This window comes from Stylophora pistillata, chromosome 3 (genome assembly GCF_964205215.1).
Source record: "Stylophora pistillata chromosome 3, jaStyPist1.2, whole genome shotgun sequence".
Taxonomy (NCBI): Eukaryota; Metazoa; Cnidaria; class Anthozoa; order Scleractinia; family Pocilloporidae; genus Stylophora; species Stylophora pistillata.
Window position 1 is genome coordinate 17,455,849 of NC_142521.1, and position 25,635 is coordinate 17,481,483.

At 39.1% G+C, this 25,635-nt stretch overlaps 1 long non-coding RNA gene and 1 pseudogene across 3 annotated transcripts in view; one reads left to right on the plus strand and one right to left on the minus strand.

Moving 5' to 3' along the window:
• LOC148734829 (uncharacterized) overlaps positions 1-25,635 on the minus strand; it is a 41,189-nt gene that overhangs the window by 10,321 nt on the left and 5,233 nt on the right. The window contains exons 1-4 of one of the 3 annotated variants that reach the window (XR_015999197.1): positions 4,136-12,156; positions 3,495-3,574; positions 2,610-2,681; positions 2,150-2,253 (exon numbers count right to left, since the gene is read on the minus strand). This is a non-coding gene — a long non-coding RNA (uncharacterized LOC148734829). Of the gene's footprint in view, positions 1-274; positions 2,254-2,609; positions 2,682-3,494; positions 3,575-4,135; positions 12,157-25,635 lie in introns of those variants that run through there. The other 2 variants (XR_015999195.1, XR_015999196.1) reach the window with 2 other exon arrangements.
• LOC111342660 (uncharacterized) lies at positions 20,885-22,477 on the plus strand (annotated as a pseudogene).

Consider the following 25,635-nt stretch of genomic DNA (forward strand, 5'->3'; position numbering starts at 1 on the left):
AGGAATTTAGTTCTTTGCCAACAGCTAATGCTGAACAACAGCCAATATCATTATTAAGGTGTAGATCATATGAAGGCTTTAACAAATCTCCAAGAACCAACCAGAAAACCAAGATAACTACAGAACACATAAACATGTCTCAATGTCGCCATTTTGTCAAACTCCACTGTTGTAAGTGGTGTTACTGTACAGTAACACTTCTTACAATAGTTCTAAGTAGTGTTACTGTAATTCTTCACTACACCTCAAACATCTTTTAGTAGATGGGCATAACTCATGTGGGTAGGGGTGTTACGCTGGCGGTGCGGGTTGGGGAGAAGGAGGAGGGGGGTTACAAATGTGGTTTTTAAGGGAACCTGCTCTGAACAATAGCTTAGTTTCGGGAAGTTACATGAATTTTCCTTTTCAATATAGTGTCCAATAGTGTCTAATAGAGTCACCCGCTAGCATTTCTTTTGATTGCGATGTACAGTCGAACCTCAATTATCCAGACTATTTGGTTATCCAACTTTTTTCTCTGTTCCCAATTTTTTTCATGAATATTAATTAGTTGTAATTTTGAAAACTCAAGAGTTGCAAAAAGCCCAATAATCCATTCAAAATACTGTTGAAACAGTGTATAATCCTGTGCACTTTTCGAAATTCGCTGGTGCCACGAGACAAAGAACTATTCTGATGCGTTATTTGTAAATACAGACAGGCTGTGTAGATATCACAATTAAAATGATGTTTTCTTTGCTGTATACCTTTTGTTTACAATTTTATCTCATCAATATTCATATTTTCGATTATCCCGACTATTTACTGAGGTCCCAACGAGTAGCAAGGTTCATTTGGGGGTAACACAGGTATCCCAAAAAGTCTATCCCTTCCCCTCAAAGAAATGCTTGCTACGCAGGCTGCACTTGGTTAAATTCACTGCAACATCGTTACATACAAACGACTTATGAGAATCAAGACGCAAGGTTGCTGATCTTCTTCCAACTTTTTGGAAAGTGTCCCGACAATCCTTGAATTGGATTGGCTAAGGAAGTGCATGACTCTGATCCAGCTTTTACCTATCTAGAAACCTCGGCAAATTGTTTCAGTAATATATAGATGCGACGAAAGTGTCAATTTTTTCCTCTAAAATAAAAATTTTCTTTTACTAAACAGACATTGCGAAGCAAAGGGAGACATCAATGATGTAATAAAAGGTCTGGTTATTCTCTTAAACGGCAATTATTCCTTTCATTTTGTTCACAACACTGCTGCCTGCGGTTTCCTGGTTTTCAAGTTGTTTTTCTTGAAGTGCTGACATGCCATTCAACTGGATACTCCTTCAGAGTTTTATTTTCAAATCTCATTCAATTTTCTTTCACTTACGAAAATACATGATTGGCAGAAACAGTCTAGCAAATGAAAACCTTGCCGCATTGTCACGCATATGTCTGTCTGTTTAGGCCGACAAACTGTACCCAAGGTCACGATGTTGTTGGTCATTGATGACAGTTACCGGTTTTTTAGTTAGGGTTTAAATTTTAATTTTTTCTCAGCAATCAATAGAGCTTCCTTCTGAGCCTACTTCTAAGAAGGCTTCAAATTTCACCTGGAAATTTTACCCTTTTGAAACATGCACAAGTTGTTGTTTTTGAAAGTCTGCGCTGTGTGACACAACAGACGAAAACATCGAGAGGAATAGAATGTGATGATCTATAACACACATACTAATAAATTTTGAATACTTCCTCAAATCAACATTTCTCTATTTTATCAGTGTTGCTTCCAAATACATAGTACCGTAGTCTGCAACAGTGAATTAAAATTTGTGAACCTTCACAAATTGAAGTGATTATATGACTACTTATCAATTTTAGGGTCACTGAAATTTGAATTTTTTATCAAATTGAATTGTCTCTCGAGCAAAAACAACTCAATTACACAAACCAATATTTACACAGGTTCAACAACTGTCATCTCTAGTTGTTCATACTCTAGACTGAAACAATCCTATCACGTCGCACACAGTTAAAATTCAATTTGTTATGAGGTAACTTTCATGATGAGAAAATCGTATAGCCTATATGAAATTCTGTTATAAATTTGAAGTGAAAGCAAATCCAAGGATAATGATAAAATTAATATGGACAAGTAGACATTGTACACAAACTTTGAGTTACTGTAACTGATACTGATGACATCTGCTGGGCTACCCAGAGTTTCTTGATTTGTGAAGGACAATTGCTCTTGCCACATCATTATTTTTTTCCACACCTGTGTAAAGGGAAACCAGTTAAGTTAGTTTATTGGTATTATCTCACTGGCCATACATGTAGTTTGTTCTAAATTAAAATAGCCATGACACTGACAGTACCTTGGCCACTGAAGTGTTTTACACTACCAAATCTGTCGATGGCATCTTGCAAGTCATATGCAGCAGCATGCATATAAGGCTCACATTTCTGTTTGCATACCCATTACGGGAATTTGCAAGAGACAGAAAAAGCTTGATCTATTGTCATATCAGCAGAATAAGGTTATAATTTTCTTTTGAATGAAGCCTTTAGCAAAAATCTGTTTAGGAAACATTAGTCAAACATAATAAATGTATCATATTGGACCTACCCTACCTTTGCTCCAGATTTCTCTCATTGCTCTGGCAACAATGATGATACTGTGTGGAAATAAATGTCTGCAAAGTCCTTTAAGGAACATAGATAAAATTTTAGAACTTGGATGCACTGAGGATTAATTGTTTTACAAACATTAAAGATGTCCAATACTATGTGTATATTAAGATTATATATAAACAATAGCTGAGGAATATTCAGTCGCAAAGGTGCATTTAGACCAATTGCACACAAGCAAAAATATTTGATGGATTTCTATGTAGGTTTTAGAAAAGTACCTTCCATATTTTAATAACTGTCTGGGAAGTATTACGGTGCATAGAATCCTTTGAGCTCTCCAATTTTGCAGAAGGATATTTAAGTATTTTTTTCTTTTATCCCCTCCATCAGACATCCAATCCATTATATCCATCCCCTTCTTTCTTCTCACACAAAAAAATGTAACACCACAACTGTTTATCACTTGTGTGAGATGTCCTTAGTGACAGCCTTTAGGCTCTCCTCTCTTCTTTAAAAAATCTTCTCGATCATCCCACTCCATGGCATCCTCAATCGGATTGCCTACCAGAACATCAATGATTCTGAGGAGGAGATGAAGCTCATAGGAGGACAATGTGATGGAGAGGTATGTTTAATAGAGGCTGGTTAATGCAGCAGACCTCAGTTAAAGTAGCATGTTCTGTAACATCTTCCAAAATGAATACCATGGGGGGTTTGCTGTAAAAGTCTCCTGTTTCCAGAGCAGCATTTTATATTTAGAGTAGAATTCTGTGTTGTATTGACCATGCAAAGCTTTATGATTACTAGGTTTTGACCATTAATTCAAAAATTTAGTACTGTGGCTTTGAGCTAAATTCTACAGGTCCTTATTTTACCACGCTTTACCTTTGATCTTTGTGGATCTTACACCACAAGCAAGCATAGATGGCGTTTGCAGCTGACCTGCCACTAGGTAATAAAAGAAACTGAAGAAATGAAAGAAATTATTAAGAGCAAATTCCACCAAAAATCAAACATTTTTAAAATTTTCAGGCAAATCTAAGAAAAATCAATTTGGCTCATACTCGCAAGTTAAGCAACCTATTAAGTACTACTTATTACTATTTAAGGTATACCGTGTGTTTTCATGCCACCAGTTGTCTCACTTAACATTCCTGAGGGTGTTATGTTTACAGACTATGTTAAGTCACTTAAAAATGATAGGTGTTTTCACGAGGAAGATAATATTTCACTTTGGTAATTTGAGAGCACACGCGCGAAAAAATGAATTTGAATAATATGGTGGTGTGGGCTAATTTGAGATTTGGTTGACGAATCTGGTTGGGAAAATCTTGCTTGTGGAAGCCACAGTTGATTTTGGGAGGCTGGAAATATATATGGACCATATATATCCCGGGAACGGGATAGGCAAAGTGATCACTCACAGGAGGAATAACAAAGCGGCTAGATGTCCTAAAGCGTATGATTTTTTACGTTAGCTGAATTATTTGAATCTGAAATGTTTGAAGGACTCGAAATAAACTCACCCTGCAGCGTTTGATAGTGTAAAGGTTCTTGGATAAAAAGAAAAATTACTCGCTCTATTATGATTATCCATGTTGATTTGAATGCCGCAGAAGCTTCACAGAGGAGAATAAAAATAAACAAGATGTCATCAGAGCTGAACACCGCCTTGCACAGTTGAGCCACAGAGAGGAGAAAAAGAAAAATACAACAAACAAAATGAGGATTTCTTGAGTAGTGGAAGAAAAGCATTGATGTCTAATAAAAGAGACAGTATGTCAGTTCCCAAAACATGCAAGCAACTGAAAGCACCCCTCTCAACAGCAATCACAGTAATCACAGTAATGGGATGACCTCAACAGTCAATTCACAATATTCTGGCAGGAATTCAACCAGTAGTTAGAGAGAGCATGCAAGCACAAAAAGGAAAGCTGCTGCTGCTACTAAAAAGTTTAAGAAGAAACAAAAAACAGATAAGGAATAACTGAACCGATCTTTTGTATAGTGAATTTAATATTAAGAAAAGCAATATAGTATAGGTTATCATGACAACAAGATTGCAATAAATTACCTGAGGATCTGAAGCAGCCATTAAGAACCACAAGAAACCACTATTCACAATCTTTTATTCAATTACCTACTGGCCCTAATTATTATAACAATAGCCTACTTCCAAGGACCATCCGTGAGTGGAACTTTCTAAATGACCAAATTGCTATGGCCCCATCTCTAAATGTATTTAAATGTAAAGTATCAGAATTTCTTAGATTACATTAAATCTAATATGCGACTCTTCTTATAAATTTATCAAACTATTTTTATATATGATATTATGTATAGAATTTCCATTTATGAATTACTTATTTAGATCACAATTGATACCTTTTTTGTAATTATTATCATTTTATTGAAACTATTATTTTTAAAATCCTTGTGATACAAACGTGTTAAGGATAATAAATGTAGATGTTCATCTAGACATTGCCTAAGAATAACATTTCAAGTCTTGAAAGTGATTGATTTTTTCAAATCTAAAATTTCAAGTTTCTGAATGTACTTGCTGCTTAATTTATACTGCACATTACTTCAGGCAGCAACTTTAATAAAGTCCACTGTTATCTTTTCTTGAAAAGCCCTTGTTGATTCAGTGATCATACCTTCTCTTACATGATAGTTCTTGGTTGACCATGAAATAAAATGTCTTATCCCTTTCCCGTCCAACCATGCCATATGGCACACTCGTGTACCACCCCCCTCAAATTCCCAAGCGTGCCATATGGCACTCTACATTAAGCTCAATTCCAACCAATACGAAATGCTTATTTTTATTGTTTCTTCTGGCCTATTGTGTTTTAACCAATAGGGTTAGAGTAGAAGCTCAGTTCAAGCCAACTTTTGGGGGTGGTGTTCAGATAAATTTATTGAGAAATTGCGAGTTGAAATTTGTTAGCATAGTTTTAAAATGGCGGCACTCTTCAATTCAAATAGCGAGGAAGAAGAGTTCATTGGCTTCACTATTGAACCGGGAGTCAAGCAAGATAATCGTGAGTCAGAATCTGACATTTCGTCAGTTGACACAGAGGATTTGTCAGACCTCGATCTTAGCGATAAGGAAAGTGGCAATGAATACAAACAAGAGTGGAACAAGGATCCTGGTCCAGTTGTTGTGAATCCGTTTGTCGCAAATACCGGCCTGGTTAGGGACGTTCGAGGTTATTCGACCCTTACCATTTTTGACTTAATGTTTCAGGACAGCAATTTTGACAATTGCAGAAGAAACAAATCAATATGCGCGGCAAGCAATGGAAGCAAATCCGGACCCTGCTTGGTGTGAAACCGACGCCGAAGAAGTGAAGGCATTCTTCGCATTTAACATCCTGTTTGGGATTAAACAACTGCCCGAAGTTTATTCCTACTGGTCGAAAAATTAGCTTATCGGAGTCCCAGAAGTACAAAAGATTTTTGCGAGGAATTGTTTTGCGAAGATATCCCAATATCTTCACCTAAACGATAAGAGAAAAGAATTGCCACGAGGGCACGTAAACAACGACAAGTTATTCAAAGTGTGATCTCTTCTCAATTCTATTGTAGAGACCGTTAAAAGCGAGTACAGGCCATTAAAAGTGAGTACACGCCGTCAAAAAATGTTTCGATCGATGAGGCAATGATTCCTTTTAAAGGAAGACTTTCCCTAAAACAATATATGCCGCTAAAACCGGTGAACAGGGGAATTAAAGTGTGGGAATGCGCAAATTCGTCGAATGGCTTCGTTTGCGATTTGGAGGTTTACACGGGAAAACAATGTGATGGTAATCCTGAACAAGGACTCGGACACCGTGTTGTCCACAATCTTACTCTACCCTTGGTAGGCAGAAATCACGATGTTTTTGTTGATAATTTTTTAAATTCCCTCGCTCTGGGGGAAGATTTGCTTCAAGATAGAATTTATATCTGCAAAACCATTTGTGGAAATCAACAAGGCATCCCATGACAAATTCCCCCTTCGACTTAAAGAGTCAAGCGACTTCACCAAGGAGAGTCATTGCACAAAAGCATGATACTGACTCGAGTTTATTTCACACTTGAGTAGTTGCGTGACAAACAAATTTTTATTGACATGAGTGTAAACAAAACCTTGATTGTGACAAAAACTATTGAAGGGCATCCAGTGCGTCAGTAACAAATTTCCAGTTAAGCTTGAGCTAAAGAGAATTTCCCTGTTTTATGGGACTGTTAGGCCCAGTAGAACCTGCGATATCGATTTTTCTTTTGAGAAATCAACAAATCAACATGGCGCTGAACGATTGCTCGCACAAAATGTGGCCACGAATTCGCATTCTGTTAAGTACGAAAAGTTGGGAATTCTAACCTTTATGTACAAATTTTCTTTGCTGTTAAGAAGTGGGCTAACCACCAGTGCGGGTAATCTGTTGACTTTTTTTCACCGTATCCAATAATCAGCCACTGCGAATAATCTGTAAGTTATGGTGAGCAATTGTAGCAAAAGGGTGTTGCTTGAGTCGACCATTGTTTTACCTGCTGGAAAAGGCATTTATTTGTTATCTTCCCCTACGGTCCACAAAAAAATAAAGTCCTCTGCGCTCGGACTGTTAAATCTTCTTCGAACAAGCGCCTGGGAATTACCCAAGTTTGTGGATAATCTGATTTGTAAAACCAGTCAGAACCTGTTTTAAGCATGTTTTTATGCGCACGCATCCTATTTAGCAATATAGCAAGACCAAGTGTGAGCCCACAATCACAGTTATGGCATCTATCACTGTTATTCGGGAAAGTATTGACAGTGTTTCGAGGAGTTTTTTTACCTTCGAGCTACAATTTAACCTCGGAGCAATTTAAAGCCGTCGAAAGTTTCGTATCGGGTCGAGATACATTCGTTTCTTTACCTACTGGCCACGGTAAATCATTGATTTATCAGCTACTTGTTCCTTTGGTGAACTACCTTCGCAGCGAACATGGCTGGAAACAGTACGTGGGAGATCCTTCTAGTTGTGTCACCTCTTCAAGCCCTTAGAGAAGACCAGATTTCCTCTTGCTCAAAAAAGGGATTGAACTGTGTAAAACTCGAGGAAATCAAGGCTGAATGTAGTGCAAATATCATATTCACAAGTCCTGAAATCATGGAAAAGAATAGTAGTTCCTTAGTGAAGATTCAAGATCACATATTGGGGGTTGTTGTAGATAAGATGATAGCGCCCTCTGCAGGTGGACACTGTAGTCTACTGGGAACTAGCCTACATCCGGGGAACTGAGTGAGAGGTGTTGTGATTAAAGAAGCGAAGTGGTTGTGTTGTGATTGCTGACTTTGTGTCGTTTCATTTCGGTTGCAGACACTACATTGGCGATGAGGATTTGCCTCAATGGCTGAGAGAGCCCTTCCATTGCTAGATCTATCGGGATCTTCATCACAAGTGGCAAACAAATGGAAGAAATGGAAACGAGCGTTTGATTATTATGCTGAAGGAAAAGGCTTACATAACGCAAGGAAGAAAACTTCACAGCTTCTGTACTACGCAGGAATGGAGGTACAGGATATTTTCGAGGATCTTGTCGACCCCAATCCAGCGGGTGATGATGATCCATACGCAGTCTTTATTAGGAAGCTCCATCATCATTTTTGCTCCCACGAAAATATTCCATTTGAGCGCCGCGTGTTCTGGCTGTTAGCGCCAACGGACGGTGAATCGGTTGATAAATTTGTTATGCGTCTCTGTCGACAGGCAAGAGCTTGTAATTTTGGCGATGCTCTCGATGATAACATACCTGATCAGTTAATTGAAAAATTGTCCGACATGGAATTGAAAAAGAAGCTGTTGGAAACCAGAAACATTACTTTATCACAAGTTTTGGAGAAAACGAGAGCTTCGGAAGTGAAGCACATGGCAGGTTTAACGGATGTAAACGCGGTCAGACGAGGGGGGGATAAGACAAACGACCAGTCAATGAAAACGTGCTTCAGTTGCGGAAAAGTCGGACATTTTTCACGGGATCTGTGCTGTCCAGCAAAAGGTCGGAGGTGTTCTAGCTGCTCAATGTATGGCCATTTTGCAGTGTGCTGCAGAAATGTCGACCTTAACGTTCCTGAGACAAGAAGAGGGCTTTGTCCAAAGAGCACCAGCCATAATCATAAGGTATTCTGAAGACAAATAAACCAAGTGGAAGATTATGGGGCGAGTAGCAGTCAAGAAGAAGAAAATCCTGCCTTTGCGTTTACTGTAATGGAAGAAAAGGAGGGTGTTTGCAAGGTGTCGACTGCAAGTAACATACCAACGATGAATGTGAGTATTAATGGCATTGTTCAGGAAGTTTTGATTGACTCAGGGTCTGTGAGCAATTTGATGGGTAAAGATGATTTTCAAAAATTGTCGAATGCAAGTTTCAAAGGGAGCCTCGAAAATTGTTCAAAGAAATTGTTTGCCTATGGTGGCAGAGAAATTGAGGTCGTTGGCCAGTTCAAGGTGGAGATTGCGGTGGGAAATGCAAAGGTAGTTTCCAGTTTTGTCGTAGTTAAGTGTGGGCATTGTGTCCTGGGGAATGCTATTGCCAAGGATCTAGGTGTTCTCCACATTGGTACAAAGGCCACTCTCAGTGAGGGCAGTTGTAATGAAGTTAAGAGTGACTTTGCCGACCAGCTCAAAGCCCAATACCCTATGGTGTTCACAGGAGTTGGGAAATTAAAAGACTTTGAGTTGAAACTGCATGTTAACCCCAAAGTACCACCAGTAGCACAAAAGTTAAGACGAGTTCCTTTCGTGCTTCGAGACAAAGTGAAAGCCAAGATCGAAGAACTGTTAGAAGGGGATATCATTGAGAGAGTGGAGGGCCCCACCACATGGGCTAGTCCCATTGTCGTAACACCCAAGCCGTCAGGTGATATAAGACTTTGTGTGGATATGCGTCGCGCAAACGAGGCCATCATCCGAGAACGGTTGGCGATACCCACTGTGGACGAAGTATTAGAAAAACTAAATGGCAGTACTGTCTTTTCAAAGCTGGATCTGCGTCATGGTTTTCACCAGGTAGAGCTGCATGCCGATTCCAGGGACACATGAGTAATCAGTTGACTGTTTAGTATCCCTTCTGCTTCCACTAGCGCAGTTCTTAGTACTTCTTTGGGAACCGTCCTGTGTGCCAGAATTGCCTTCAGCATCTTCTTTGTGCACTGTACCAGTCTCTCCCATACTCCTCTAAAGTGTGGGGTGCTTGGTGGCTGACATTCCCATTCAATTTCCTTGGGTGCACAGAAGTTTTGTATCCTTTCTTCATCCAGTAGTTTAATGCATTTCCTCAACTCATTATTCGCACCAACAAAGTTTGCTCCATTATCACTGTGAATGCTCTGCAGTCATCCATGTCGTAAAATGAATCTCTTTAATGCCATGATGAAATGATCTGTTGAAAGATCATCCACAAGTTCGAGGTGGCACACTCTACTGCTCATGCAAGTGAACAAACAACCATACACTTTAATCTCATTGCGTCTTTCCTTAACTAACATAGGTCCAAACAAGTCAATTCCAGTGTTCCTGAACACCATTCCTGGCTCAAGTCTGCACTCTGGTAAACTTCCCATTTGCTATTCTTGAGGTTTTCCTGTCTGGCTAAAACAGTAGTTACACTTGAACTTCACATTCCGCACCGCCTGACGACCATGGATGATCCAATACTCCTGCTTTATTTGATTATGCTAGTGCTCAGTTGGCGGGTGGTGGTAGATACAATGTATTTCCTCTACAATTAACTGTGCAAGCTCATGGTCCGAGTCAATTATTTTGGGATGTCGTGTCTTGTATGGTAGGCATTGTGCTCTCTGCAGTCCTCCACCAACAACTAAGAATCCTTCTTCCATCTGTGGATCGAGAGATTTGATTTTACTTTTCTTGTGGATCTCCTTGCCCATCTCTAGACGCTGTATCTCTTTGCTGAATTACTCAAATTGCGCCCTCTTAACTAGATAATTCTGAGCAGCTCTCAGTTCACTCAATGCAAGTGCTCCCAATAGATGGGCTTCCTTCTTAATTCTTGCATTGTTTGCGAATCACATCACATAAGCTGTAACTCTTCTTAGTTTGGTCAAAGAGGAATACTTCTTCCATCCAAACAGGATCTCATTTTCCTGAGATGCTCCAGCCCATCTTCTCTTCCTCTTTTCACTCGCTTCATCTTTCTTGGAGGGTGCTTCAACTTTATTCTCTGGCCACAGTTCTGCTGATTCATACAGGAACTTGGGTCCACTACTGTAGCAAAAGCCCTTACAAAGTTCTGTAGGACTTAGTCCTCGGAAGATGTCATCTGCAGGATTAGCTTTTGTTGGTACACATCTCCAACTCACTGTGCCTGCCCCAGTAGTGTGGACCGCCTGTATGGCAATCCCCGAGCAGTCTGGGCTCGAGTCACTTAGCCGAGAGGAGGAAATTAAATATTCATACAGCATAGGTGCACAAGGTGGTTTTTAGGGCATCATTAAATATTCATACGGCGTAGGTGTGTGTGAGGGTTCACTATTATTCAGTCCACGTAGGTGTGTGAGGGGTTTAGGGTTTTAGTATTCATAACTCGTAGGTTTGTGTCTAGGGTTTTTTTGCATCTCATTTTTAAAAATTAACGCTTCAAAAAACTACAAAGGGAACAAAAGAATCCAAGATGGCGGAGTGGTAAAGTACAACACTGTTTAATGGACACTTCATCATTTACTGAAACAGCCGTTCTACAGGCATTTTTATCCCCTATTGAGTAACCTTGCTGAATGTTGCCTTTCAATTGCCACTTTGAATGCATGGCCAGAATGTGGTGCAAATGCTCTTAAGCGCACCAAGACCAGGCTTCGATCAAGGCTTCAAAATGACATGCTGCAGGCACTTATGCAGGTTTCAATCACTGGGCCACCACTGCAGTTGGATCAGTGCAAGGAACTTGTAAGTGACTCTGTACAGCTTTGGTTGAAACAGAAAAAGGGGCGAACCTTGTCTAAGAAAGGAGCATCAACAGATCACCGTGGTTCTGTGTCCAAGCATATAGAGATGGCAGGTGTGGGGGTGCAGGTTGAAACTGTTGAAGCTGATAAGGTGAAGCTATCCCAAATGAGATGGCACCAAAGGAACAAACAGATGTCGTGTATCCAGCCTTAAAGAACCCTTTGCTCTAAGTAACAGACCTATATAACTTTACAAACAAGGTAACATTATGTTAGATGTGACCAACCTGATTTATACGAGTTAAGAAGTTATCAGACAGCATGAGGCCAAATGCTTTCTTATTGTTAACTTAACCCTTATCGTGCAGCTCCTGGAATATTCCGGGCGCACGTGTTCGTCCATGTGGACGGGTCCCGGAATATTCCGGGTTTCCGAACATCATCGTTTTATTGGCGGAGAAGTTCGGAATATGTTGGGCTTATATTGATTTATGGTCATGGGCCAACCCAAGGGAGATAAATTAAGCATCCGACAGAGTTCCGAAGACCCGAGTAGAATAAAAGAGTTAATTAGCATGAAATATATTTTGTTGCGCGGTAACAGTGATAAACAAAGATGGCGGCCAATATTGTATTTGTTGATGAAGGAACTATTGATGAAGTTGTCGGCGGAGAGGATAGCGATTTAGATGAAAATACGGATAATTCTGAAAGCAGTGAAGAAGAAGATGACAGAAGAGAAGAAGACAGTGATGGCGAGGCGGACAGCGAAGAAGAAACCGAAGAAGACAACTGGGTCCTTGGCGATCGCATCCCGCGAAGGCTTGACTTCACAGCTGATCGAGGATTACATGTGGAGCTTCCTAACAATCCATCATTCTCTGACTACTTTCATCTCCTCTTCCCCGAAAACCTATTCGACGAGATTGCATCCCAAACAAATAAATATGCTACGGAAACAATTGCATCTTTACAGCGAAGAGGTCGTTTACCTCAGCACTCGAGGTTTAGAAATTGGCCTGAGGATGGTGTGACAGCTGGTGAGACAAAAGCTTTTCTTGCCATGATCATTGCAATGGGCCTGGTGAATCAAGAGAATATCCAGGATTACTGGTCCATCGACGAGGTTTTATCAACTCCCTTTTCCCCTCAAATTATGTCAAGAGACAAATTTATGAACATTTTAACATTTTTTCACTTGTGTGATAATGATGATTATGTTCCTCGAGGACAGGAAGGGTATGACCCAATAAAAAAGCTTGGCACTATATACAGCGTTGTCACTGGGAAATTTTCAGATGTCTGGAGGCCAGGCAAAAATATTTGCATTGATGAGGGAATGATTCCATTCAGAGGAAAGGTGCATTTCAAAGTGTATAATCCTGACAAGCCAGATAAGTATGGTGTTAAGTCATACGAGTTGTGTGACTCAAGTAATGGATATTGTTGTAGGTTTGAAATTTACACTGGTGTAAACCCAGAACCACCCAGTGCTAAAGGAAAGACATATGACTTGGTCATGAGGCTCATGCAACCTTATTTGAATGTGGGTAGGTGTTTGTATGTTGACAACTACTACACATCACCTACTTTATTTGCTGAGCTCTATAGGCAGAACACTGGGGCCTGTGGAACTGCCAGATACAGGAAAGGTATCCCCCAGCAATTTAAAAGGGTACAAGTGAAAAGAAAAGGTGACAAGTATGTTATGAACAATGGAACTTTGCTGGCAGTTAAATCTAAGGACCGCAGAGTTTTCCAGATGCTGTCATCAGTTCATTCTGTTGCGGATATAAAAGTTGGCCGAAATCACCCTGGAACTGGCCAACCAATAACTAAACCTGAGATTATCCATGACTACAACAAGTTTATGGGAGCAGTTGACAGATGTGATCAGATGGTGGCCTATTCTTGCTTCAGGCGACACACCATGAAATGATGGAAGAAAGTGTTCTTCCACTTGTTTTCCTTAAGCATCCTGAATGCTTATATCCTGTACAAGCAAAGAACCCGGTCACCTGTGCTGCAAAGGACTTTTAGAAGGGAGCTTGTGAAGGAGCTTGTTAGGAATTCTGGCATCTCCCATTCTCTCACTCCTAGAGGCTGCCCAAGGAGGTCAGCCGAAGGCTTAACCCATCTTCAAGTTGGAGGTCACTTCCCAGAGAAAATATTGGGCACTGGGAAGAATTCCAACATCACCCAGGCATGTGTGGTTTGCTTTCCTGCCCAAAAGAAGATCCTAAAAAGGGCAGGAGAGAAAAGGAAGAGGCCAGGAAAAGAGTCTAGCTTTCAGTGCAGTGTCTGTAAAGTAGCCCTCTGTATACAGGACTGCTTCCAGTTGTTTCACACTGTTCAGGACTATGTTGCTGCCCACATTCGAAGACACAATGCCAATAATGACAATGAGGATGCTGAAACTAACTGATTATAACCATTATTCATCTTTTGTTTGGTTTTGTTAGGTTTTGAAGTCAATTCAAACACAGAAATACATAAATTTACAACATAGACCCCAACAACTGAGCTGACTGTTTTAAACTAATTCAAAACCAAACAATGTATATAAATTCCTAATTTTGATTATGTGTTGACTTGACAAGTATGCAGTCTTGCTACTGTATTGAGAAAAACAAATGTTGTCACAGACACAGGAATTGTTTTATTAAGCTGGTGGACTAGGGCTTAACTCTGATTGCCATTTTAGGCTTGTACAGATAATGTTTGGAAGAAATTAATATGATTTGATTTTTGTTAATGTATAATTTTTGTCAAGTTTTTCCAAAAGCATGATTTCATAGCTAAAATTTTAAAAGCAAAATAGGTTAAAAGTTTATTGTAATAGAATAATCAGAAAGGCAATTTCTTAAGCTTTAATTTGATATATAGGTTGTTGGGATTTGATGAAATGTAAAGCTTGCACTGCTGATGAAAGGATCAACTGTCGTGTATAAGTGTGTTACTAAAAATAAAGTCAGTTTAGCGGATTGTAACCTGAACTCGAACTCAGCATGATAAGGGTTAAGGTTGCATCTAAGTAAACTAAAAAAGTTTTTTCAAACAATGAAACATTAAGTATCTAACCTTTGATCAGCTCAATGATTATCAGAGTGTGACAAAAACAGCTATGTTCAAAGTGCCTATGAGGTTTAGTTAAAATATAAAGAAAGTTACTGTGTCCCCCCCAAAAAAGTCAAGTTTTTCTTGTTGTCTACCTATGTTCTGGGATGGTAAAACCGAAGATACTTGACCCTTTGGACTGTTAGGCTAGTTCCTGTTACCGAGCGGTGTTTATTCCCGTTAACTGGTCTAGTCCTTCAAGTATGTGTCATATTTACAAGTTGTCCAAGTGGCATTATTTGCCAGGCTCATTAGCTCCAAAAAAACAACACCAAAAAGATAGAAAAAATATAATTCCACTTTTTGTTTATATGGTTGCATTGTTGAAATGTTGCTTTGTCTGAGTTTCATGGCCTAAAATGCCAGTAAATGCATTTTCCAGCGTTCCAGTTTTCAAAAATTTTCTGGGAGAGCAGGCCCCCCCTAGAAACAATGGTCTGAAGCCCATCGAATAGGTCCTCTGGACCCACAACCGTCTACTTTTCAAAAAACTCTGGCTCCTTAAAAACTTAAAGAAATAAAGATGATACATGAAAATGACTTGATTGTGATGGTATCCTACACCAAAGGCTTTGGGTTAGTTGCGCTGGAAGCCATTTCAGCTGGTATACCTGTGCTTGTCTCAAATGAAAAACAGAGAAGGTAGTGGCATGTATGTGGTTGTCACCTCAGATTCAAAAGACAAATGGATATCAGCACACAAAATTGAGCTATTTCACGCTTGGAAATTTTCACCTAAAATCTAACCACAGCAAAGTCCCCAGTTTATAATTAGTGATTCTTACATGCGTTCTTGGAGGCAACTATAGCAGGTATGCCCGTGATTGATTTTATTATACAATTTTGACCAGTTAAAAACGTTGCTTTTTCTTTCACGCACGTTTTACAAGATTACGCTTTTGACACTTTGTTTTTCATCGGAGTGTGATCTGCACATTTTCAACTACAAAACCGTGTCCGTAATTTGTGAAGATGACTTGATTGTCATGCCATCCCACATAGAAGGATTTAAGCTGGTTTCCCTGGAAGCAATTTCAGCTGGTGTGCCTGTACCAATCTGTGGTAAACAGCAGAGTGGATGGTGCAATGTCTGTGGTTGTTGCCTCAGATTCACACCAAAGGAATTTGGTAACACACCATGTTAAAACTCGGTATCAAATTCACTTTTCTAATTTTGATCATTTAACAGAACGGGAACTTCTTTCATGCTGAGACATTTTACGAGATTTCCACCTTTTGTTTTTCATCGCATCAAGATTTTGTACATATTGAACTACAAACCGTGTCTGGGATTTTTGTTTTACCACTTCAACGACAAAGATGATTCGTGAAACTGACTTCATTATGATGGTATCCCACACCAAAGGGTTTGGGTTGGTTTCACTGGAAGCCATTTTGGCTGGTATGCCTGTACTTGTCTCTAGTGAATAGCACAGAAGATGTTGGTTGTTGCCTCAGATTCATCAAAGGAATTTGGTAACACACCATGTTATAATACAGTATCTAGTTCACTTTCCTAAATTTTATCAGTTAACAGGATGGGAACTTCTTTCACGCTGAGACGTTTTACAAGATTTCCACTTTTCGTTTTCATCGAATCATGATTTTGCACATATTGAGTTGCAAACCATGTATGGGATTTTTATTTTACCACCTTAACAAAATAAAGACGATTCATGTAACTGACTTGATTGTGACGGTATTCCACACCAAATGTTTTGGGTTGGTTTCCCTTGAAGCCATTTCAGCTGGTACGCCTGTGCTTGTCTTTAGAGAAAAGCAGAGAAGATGGTGGGACGTATGTGATTATCACCCACAAAATCATGAGAGAAGTGGATAAGCTGAGACTAACACGCCAAATTAGAACTGATAATTTCCCGCTTGGAAATCTTCACCTCAAATCTAACCACAGGAAACTCCCCAGTTCCCAGTGTCTAATTAGTGATTCGCATGTGCGGTCGTTTGGCCACCATACAGGCTTAGAATTGGGCTGAAAAAGGTGGCGAATGTGCAGTTGCTCACCTTCATATCATTCCTTTACTTAAAATTTTCGTCACAGTGAATCATTTGTTGCTTGTGAAAACTCTGGCTTTTTTCCTGGAAACATTTTCAGTAAGCAAAGATTTCACTTTTAGTTTTACAACGAAGAGCTGTCATAAGACTCTCCAGCTGGAGAATGCGTTTCATGAAGCTAACTAGATTTTGATGCAATTCAGCACAGAAGACGTTGGTCTAATTGCCCTTGAAGCAGTTTTAGCTGGTATGCCTGTGGGTGTCTCCAGTTTTATCGTTTTCAACATATAAAAACAGAAGCTTATTCTTTCATGTTGAAACAGTTTTAGGATTTGCACTTAGGATTTGCACTTATAGTTGACACCTTTGTTTTCATCCCAATGTAATTTGCACCTATCGAACTACGAAACCGTGTCCAGGATTTGTATTTTAAGGCTTAAACAAAATAAAGATGTCTCATCAAGCTGACTTGATTGTGATGCAATCCTGCACAGAAGACTTTGGTCTTGTTGCCCTGGAGGCGAGATCAACTACTATGCCTGTGATTGTCTTTAGTTTTGACAGTTTGAACATTTGATCAATGGCAAGTTATTCTTCCACATCAAGAAGTTTTAAACATTCATGCTTCTAATCGTCACCTTTGTTTTTCATCGAAATGCGATTTGCACATTCTAACCCAATAGACCCAAGACCAGGATTTGTATTTTAACGTTTTAACGAAATGAAGATGGTTCTTAAAGCTGAACTAATTGTGATCCTACCTACACAGGAGAACTTATTTCCAGTCAATTTGGATTGGTTGCCAATGAAGTAATTTCAGCTGGTGAGCCTGTTTCTTTTTTTCAGTTAATGTGGATTGGTTGCCCATGCAGCAAATTTCAGCTGGTGTGTTTTTTCCCGTTTCCAGTGAATGTGGAATAGCAAAAGCTTTGCAAAGTGGAGGTGGTGTTGTCTGAGGTCACTGCCTCAGATTCACCAGAGGAATAGGCAAGCAATTTTGCTAGCGAAGGGTAACACACCATGTCATAACTCAGTATCTAATTCACTTTTCTAAGTTTGATTATTTAACAGAATGGGAAACTTCTTCTTTCACACTAATTTTACAAGATTTGCATTTTTTGTTCTTCATTACATCGTGATTTTGCACATATTGAACTGCAAACCGTGTCTGGGATTTTTATTTTAGAACTGCTAAGGGTTACACACCACTAATGGTCGCTGCTTTTAAAGATAATTCAGTTGCAGTGAATTTGCTTCCTGAGTTCAACTGCCTTGAGTTTTATTTTCTTGTTTAAGTCTAATATGATTGACATAATAAAAAAATCCATAACAGCCTCGCTGATCCATTTGTTTTTTCTTCTCCCCGACATGCTGACTTGTTCCCATCCATGCAAACCTCCATACAAACACATACATGGTCATACTTCTATTTACCACTTTTGATACAAATTTAAAAGTTTCCAAGTGCTAATAGATATCTCGAGTGTTTTTCTATGCAAGTTGCATGAAAAAGGTAAAACTGTTACAACAACTTTAATTATTCAAGTAAGCTCTTCAATGTTGTTGAATCCCATCTCCCTAATGTTCCACACATACACTGATGATACACAGCTCTATATCTCATTTAAGCCAGATGGCTCTGCTACCAAGGTGGCTGCTGTTGATGCCTTACAAGCTTGCATCAGGGGTATAAGAACCTGGATGGCCCAAGACAAACTTCAGCTGAATGCTGCTAAGACCGAGTTTCTTATTATAGGTACACGCACGCAATTAAATAAGGTTACGATACATGACTTGCAAGTAGGTGAGGTAAGGGTTTCTGCTGTCTGTTCTGTTAGAAATCTTGATGCAAATATGAATATGACCACACATATTAACAGCATATGTCAGGCTATTTACACAACATCCGGCATATTAGAAAGTACCTATCATATGACAATAGGAAGTCCATTGTACAGGCTATTATAATGTCATGATTAGACTACTGCAACGGTCTGCTATATGGTACACCCGCTGTTCACCTTGGCAAGCTGCAACGCCTACAAAAAGCGGCAGCTCGACTGGTATGCACCGTATCCAGGTATGATCATATCACATCGTCCCTGATCAACCTGCACTGGCTTCCGGTCAACCACAGAATAGAATTCAAGATAGCAATGTTAGTTCACAAATGCATCTACGGCGTCGCACCACAATATCTCTTAGACTTGATAAAAATCAAAGTGAGTTTGCGGTATCAGTTGAGATCACACCGGGGCATAATCCTAATCGATAACACCTACAGAACAAAAAAGACACTCGACGATAGGGCATTCGAACATGATGCGCCCAAAGTACAGAACCGACTACCTCTGGAAATTAGACAGTGTCAATCATTATTAGGATTAGCCTCATTGCTGTAAGATTTTTAATGTTGTAATGCACATTCGATCATATCTTTTATTGCACATTAGACTGCGCAATATAAGAAATAAACATTATTATTATTATTATTCGCCTCAGGCTAAGTGCATATTGTTGAATATGTTTGTAAATTATTAAATAATTATCCTCCATAGATACATTCCATTTAAATAAGGATAAATTTATGTAGTTTTCTTAGGATTTTGTGTTTTAAAAACTTTTTTATTCTTATTAACGACTTTATGCCGAGACTTATCTTTAATGGTCTGGACTTGTTTAGAAGGCCAACTTTCCCAAGAGCCCAAGAGGCCAAGAGGACAGTGAGCCAAGAAAAGTGACCAGCTGGCCAACGTCTAGTGACAAACATCATTTAGCAATGACATTGTTTAAATGTATCAACGAAAGTAGTAAGATGGAGTCAACAGCTCAAAGAAAGATTCCACAACCGCACTGGACCAAAACTCAGGGTATTAAAGTAACTGAGAAGAATGCGTTACCTTTGCAATAATATTTGCAAATGGTTAAACATTTTAGTCTTTGCAGATAGGGAAGCCAATAACACACCGTACTGACCAAACTAGCTTGATTAGGAATAAGCTTTGATTAGGAAAAGGCTCCTGTTCCAGGACTGGAACACCAATGACTTGGAAACCAAAAACGCTGATAACTTTATTGCCTTTAAGAAATCAGTTAAGATTTTTTCTCAGCATTATATTTTACAATCTTTTATTTATAATATTAGATATCCTCATTATTTATTTATATTTTTTGACATCTGGTTAGGACCTCCCTACAATTCACAGGATTTAATATATCCTTCTCTCCAGATACAGTATACCATCGAGAACATCCATGTCCATGCTGTACTTTCTTTCAATTTTTCCGCCAAAGTTACTGTCATCGCAATGTTATCAAAATCAGAGTTTGAGCTCCATTCTTTGCTACAATGTTCAGCACTATAGCGATGAAAAGATTTGAACACAAAATAAGGTGAATAATAATCATATGAAACTCATTGTGACATTTGTCCTATGTCGTATCAGGTAATGCCGAAATCAGATGAAATCACCCTAAAAATGTGCAATTGTTAAGTCTAACCGTTCTTCTTTCCTTTAAACAATTGAGCAAACCTGTTGTTCTTTTCAACAGTTCCATGTAAATGTTCCCAATAAAACACAAAGCAATCACACAGTAGCAAAAACCTTTGGACAAATAATTTTTGCAGTACCAAAAATAACCCCTTCATGTTCTATTACCTCATATGGATCCCACTGCTGATCCTGCTCTACAGTGACAAGTTACAAAGCAAAATACAAAGAGAAATCAAGTCCAGTTCTCCACAAGGAATGAGAGATTAAGGGAGATGAGAAATAAAGAGTAACCGCACATTTTACTTGTGCATGCCCTCCTGTCATCGCAATGTTATCAAAATCAGAGTGCGAGCTTCCATTCTTTGCTACAATGTTCAGCACTATAGCAACAAAAAGATTTGGACAAAAAATAAGGTGAATAATAATCATATGAAACTCATTGCGAGATTTGCCCTATGTCGTATCAGGTAACGCCAACATCCGATTAAATAGCCCTAAAAATGCACAATTGTTAAGTCTACCCGTTCTTCTTTCCTTTAAACAATAGTGCTTTGCACTATTACTAAAAATAGATTTTTCCACATGAGAACCCCCACACAGACTCAGACAAACATTGCAATCATTTGCAAGAAAATGTGAGCGTGGAATGTGGTACTGAAGGAAAAAAAGTGAGAAACTTCATCAAATCGGAAAGTTAGCTTCCAGAAAGAAGAGGAATGGTTGGTACCAAACATTGTTGTTGGGGTAAGTGTAATACCGACTCGAGATATCGCAACAGATGGCCAAAATCTCTCAAAGAGTTGAGCGAAGTGAGACAAAAAGTATTTATATTACTTCCTAAACCAACTGGCAAGAACATTGAAAAGTGTAAGCATTGGATTGTGGCTTCTTCACGAAAATACTACACAGAGAAAAGTACCACAAGAAGCACATGTATCTGTGTGCTGCACTGGCCCGGAGGAAAGGACCCACTGCCGAATTTCCTGATACACTCCAAGGCGAATCCAATTACAACACAAACAAGTCGAACATGCGCTCTGAAGAAGAAGGCTCCCAAACAAAGAGCAGAGCGGCAGCTAGGAACAAAGCGTGTGAAGTTAGTCGAGGGAACATGTGTGGAAGATCCCAAGCAATTACAATCCATTTCGCCGGTCGATGCCATCAATGAAACTCCATTAGCCATCAACAAAAAGCATGAATCGACCAAAGCAAATGTCCTCGTGTACGAGAACGTGTCAGGGGAACTTGTTTCAGACCAAAGTTCTCAGACTGTTCATTCCAAACACAAGTTGTCCACAAAGGTCGAGACGATGATTTTAAAAGAATGAGGTATCTACTTCAAATGTGCAGGCTCCCAGAGTAATAAGTACCCTTTCTTACAAACACAATATGCGAGATTCAAGACTTCTAAAGCACTTTACTGGTCTCACATCTCAGCAGTTTGAGGTTCTGCATAATTTCCTCAACGACGTTTGCCCTCTGGAGACCACTGATTATCGGACCGTTAAAGATTGCTGTGGAACGGAAAATGCTAGAACTGGCCTAAACAGCGAGTTTTCGTCCAGGGAAAAACTTTATATTTGCCTTTTGAGGTTAAAGAGAGGATTTACACTAGAAACCCTTTCAGCTCTGCTTAGCATCCTGGAAAGGAGCATTGACAAGTCCTATGTAAGAAAAATATTTACCAATTTCATTTAGCTGATGTATGTAACATTCAGGGACATGCAAGAGTTCATCTTTCCAGAAAGAGCACACCTGAGCAAATTCCTCCTAAAGTATTTAAGACCACAAAGGAAATCAGGTGTATTGTGGAATGCACAGAATTTAGAGTGGAATGTTCCAGGAATTTGCCAGGCAAGGGAACACTTTCTCGTCATACAAACACACCAACACATTCAAGTGCCTCATTGCAGTCACCCCGAATGGTGGGGCATGTTTTGTATCCGATTTGTTTGAGGGAGACATTGACGATGTACAAATCTTCAAAGAAAGTGGTCTTATAAAACACCTGAGGCCCCACGACCTAGTACTGGCTGGTTGCGGTTTCACTGTGTGAGAGGTTTTAAATCCACTCCATGTGGAACTTAAAATTCCCTCATTTTTGAAAGGAAGGAAAAGTCTTAGTGCCACAGAAGAACTGGAAACATTTTGCATTGCTAAGGCTAGGATTCATGTGGAAAGTTTTAATGAACGCCTTACGGTTCAAACTTGTTGGCAGAAAAATACCTTTGTCCCTAGCTCTTCTTGCAACTCAAATGGTAGTAGTTGCTGCTTTCCTTGTCAATTTCCAGAAAGTCCTTTGTAAGTAGATTTAAGTTCGAATACTGATCTAACTCATACCTAAATGGGGTGGAGGTGGCAATCCTGAGTCAGCCGGTTGGAGCTGATTTGTTTAGCTTGGTATGGCTTCCATTTGTAAGCAAGGAAAAGGGAAGTCATTCATTGTTAGTCATGAGCCAAATGTTTTGATTGCACCCAGGTCAAAAAAGAGGTTACCCAAAACCCTGTATCTTTCAATCATTTTGCATTTTTAAGGGTCACAAATATTTCAATACCATTTGTTGCTATAAATTTCATGAAAGGGTGGCAGGCATTATTATCCAGTAGATATACAATGTTACACTTTTCCATACTGTCACTGGTATAAGTTTTTATTCGAACATAACATTTTGATATTTATTTTAATTCTTATTTACTTTAATGCATATACAACTTTTATTGGAACATAACATTTTGACATAATTATTATAGTTCTTATTTACATTAATTTATAGAACTTTTAGACCTCTTATACAAAAGCTGTTATGTAAATGCTACACGCAGACAGTTGTCATAAAAATTAAATTTAAAAATTCATGACTTGTGCAAATTCTGTCTCATGGTATTTCATATTATAAACAAATTGCACTATAAAATACAAAATGTAACCTACACTTTTCATCACCATTTCCCTCCCAACCTCATCCCAGAACCAAAACAATGAAATGCTTATTGGACAAAGGGTCCTCAATAAAATTGAATTCAAGCTTTCTTAACAGTCCTCAAGTTTTTCTCACCCACAACAACTATTGTGAATGCTGTAAAATTTGTTAACTAACAGTGGATGGCCAACTCCACCGGGCTCCGGACTATTGGCCAAGTGGAAGAATGAAAAGTTAAGTGCTTGTTGAAGAAAATCTACACGTCCTAGATAACTAGACAGGACTTTATTATAAGACACACCAACAAATCTAGCCTTTTGTTACATAATACCAACCATCAGTGCCAAACCTAACACAAATTCTCATGAGACTGGCATTCAATAGAAACACAACCACTACTGAGCGAAATATACAAAAATCCGCCCCTTGTATCTTATAAAAGAGGGTGGTCGCTCAAAGACATACTCGTGAGGGCCAAACTTTGAATAGGCTATTCTAAACACGCGCTGGGGAGTCGTGTAGGCCTGTCAACCCCATTTCTCATTGAATTTTTGCTGTAAACCATTGAGCGTGTGTTGATTCCTGCTCTTTAAGCAGTCGCTCACACATTTCAGAAGCTTGTCTGGTTTCCCATTCAATTTCAATCCTCTACACTTCAGCCATCATTTTAACTGTTCTACAGTGTACTCCTCCGGCTCTCTTTCCAATTTAGACCCAGGTACGCCATCCTCATCCGTTAAAACAGTAAAAAATTGCTGCGCACTACTCGCCATCTGCTTACAATTCCTTTACTTCTTTTACAGATTTAAAGTTTGTTTGTCTGAGTCTCAATGGGGGGTCTGAAATTTCGTGACGTCATTAGTGCAAAGCACTATTGAGCAAACCTGTTGTTCTTTTCAACAGTTCCATGTAAATGTTCCCAATAAACACAAAGCAATCACGCAGTAGCAAAAACCTTGGGGCAAATAATTTTTGCAGTACAAAAAATAACCCCTTCTTCTATTACCTCATGTGGATCCCACTGCTGATCCTGCTCTACAGTGATGAGTTACAAAGCAAAACGCAAAGAGAAATCAAGCCCAGTTCCCCACAAGGAATGAGCAATAAGAGACATGAGAAATAAAGAGGAACAGCACATTTTACATGTGCATGCATGCCCTCCTGTCATCGCAATGTTATCAAAATCAGAGTGTGAGCTTCCATTCTTTGCTACAATGTTCAGCGCTACATCAATGAAAAGATTTGAACAAAAAATAAGGTGAATAATAATCACATGAAACTCATTGCGACATTCGCCCTATGTCGCATTGGGTAACACCGAGATCCGATGAAATCGCCCTAAAAATGCACAATTTTTGTCAGAATATTGCCTTTCGTTCCCAAACTAGGATCTTTTTCTCAAATGTACCACCAGAAATAAGTTGAGCAATATCTAAGCTTGTATGGATAACAAGCTGGACTTGTTTTATCCTGATTTAGGCATGGCATTTTTACATCTTTTTGGTACTGGTTTGATGTAAATATTACAAAGCGTGACCCGTCAGGAAACCACCAGGTCAAGGAGATCTAGGTTAGCTCGACAGCGCATGCTTCAAATCAAAATGTACCACCAGGTTTAAATAGTGGAAAAAATTTGGCACATTTTGATATATAATTTGATGGAGTTTGTGCTGATTGTGACATGGCAAAATGACTTTTAAAGTACTCTATCTTGTCCCCTGCTTTCTTTTTGCTTGTTGCATGATGGTGTCTGCAATAGGAGACCACTTTGAAGGCGAAAATGGCGATTCACACACAAAGTTCAGCCGGGTTTGTCCTTCGTATGCTTACAAAATCAACAAGTAAGTAAATTTATTTAACTATGTAATTATATTTTGAGGTGGTCAATCGCTAAAATTTCTGAAATTGAATAGTTTTGCCAGCTATTTAATTTATACTATTTCAAAGGAAAAAGAAAGCCAGGAAATCTGTTGCTGAAATTATAGAGAACATTTTTAAGGAATAGGGCATCAAAGAGTCGTGGTGAATAGCCAAATAATTTATGCCTTAAGGAAAAAAATTTGGCTGCTAAAGAGCAAATTTGATTCCGTGAAAAAGGGAGGTGCAATTGTCCAAAGGCTGCTTGATCAGTGGAAATCAACAACATAGGCCTTCACGGTGTACTTTCAAGAGCTAGAGAAGGCCTCTTTACTGCAAGAGATTATGGAGGTTAGGGGGCAGAAAAGAGTCCTTGAGGAGAATGCTGTCAATGAAGTGGCAAAAAGGCTCAAAGTGGAGGAAAAACTGCACCAAGTTCTTACCAAATCAGAAAAGTCTAGTGGTCTTTACAAGAAGAGATTTAAGGATTTGGCCAAAAAGGTTGCAGGGATGAACAGGAAAAATTTTAAAGGCCCACAAAAGAATAAGAGCTTTGATGAATATACACAAAGGCACCATTCTAGAATTAAAACACAACTAAAAGATAAATGTTATTCAACACTCTCTTTTATGGGAGTGTATGACTTAATCACAACCAAGGTAAAGGTATTTTTAATACTGAAACCCAA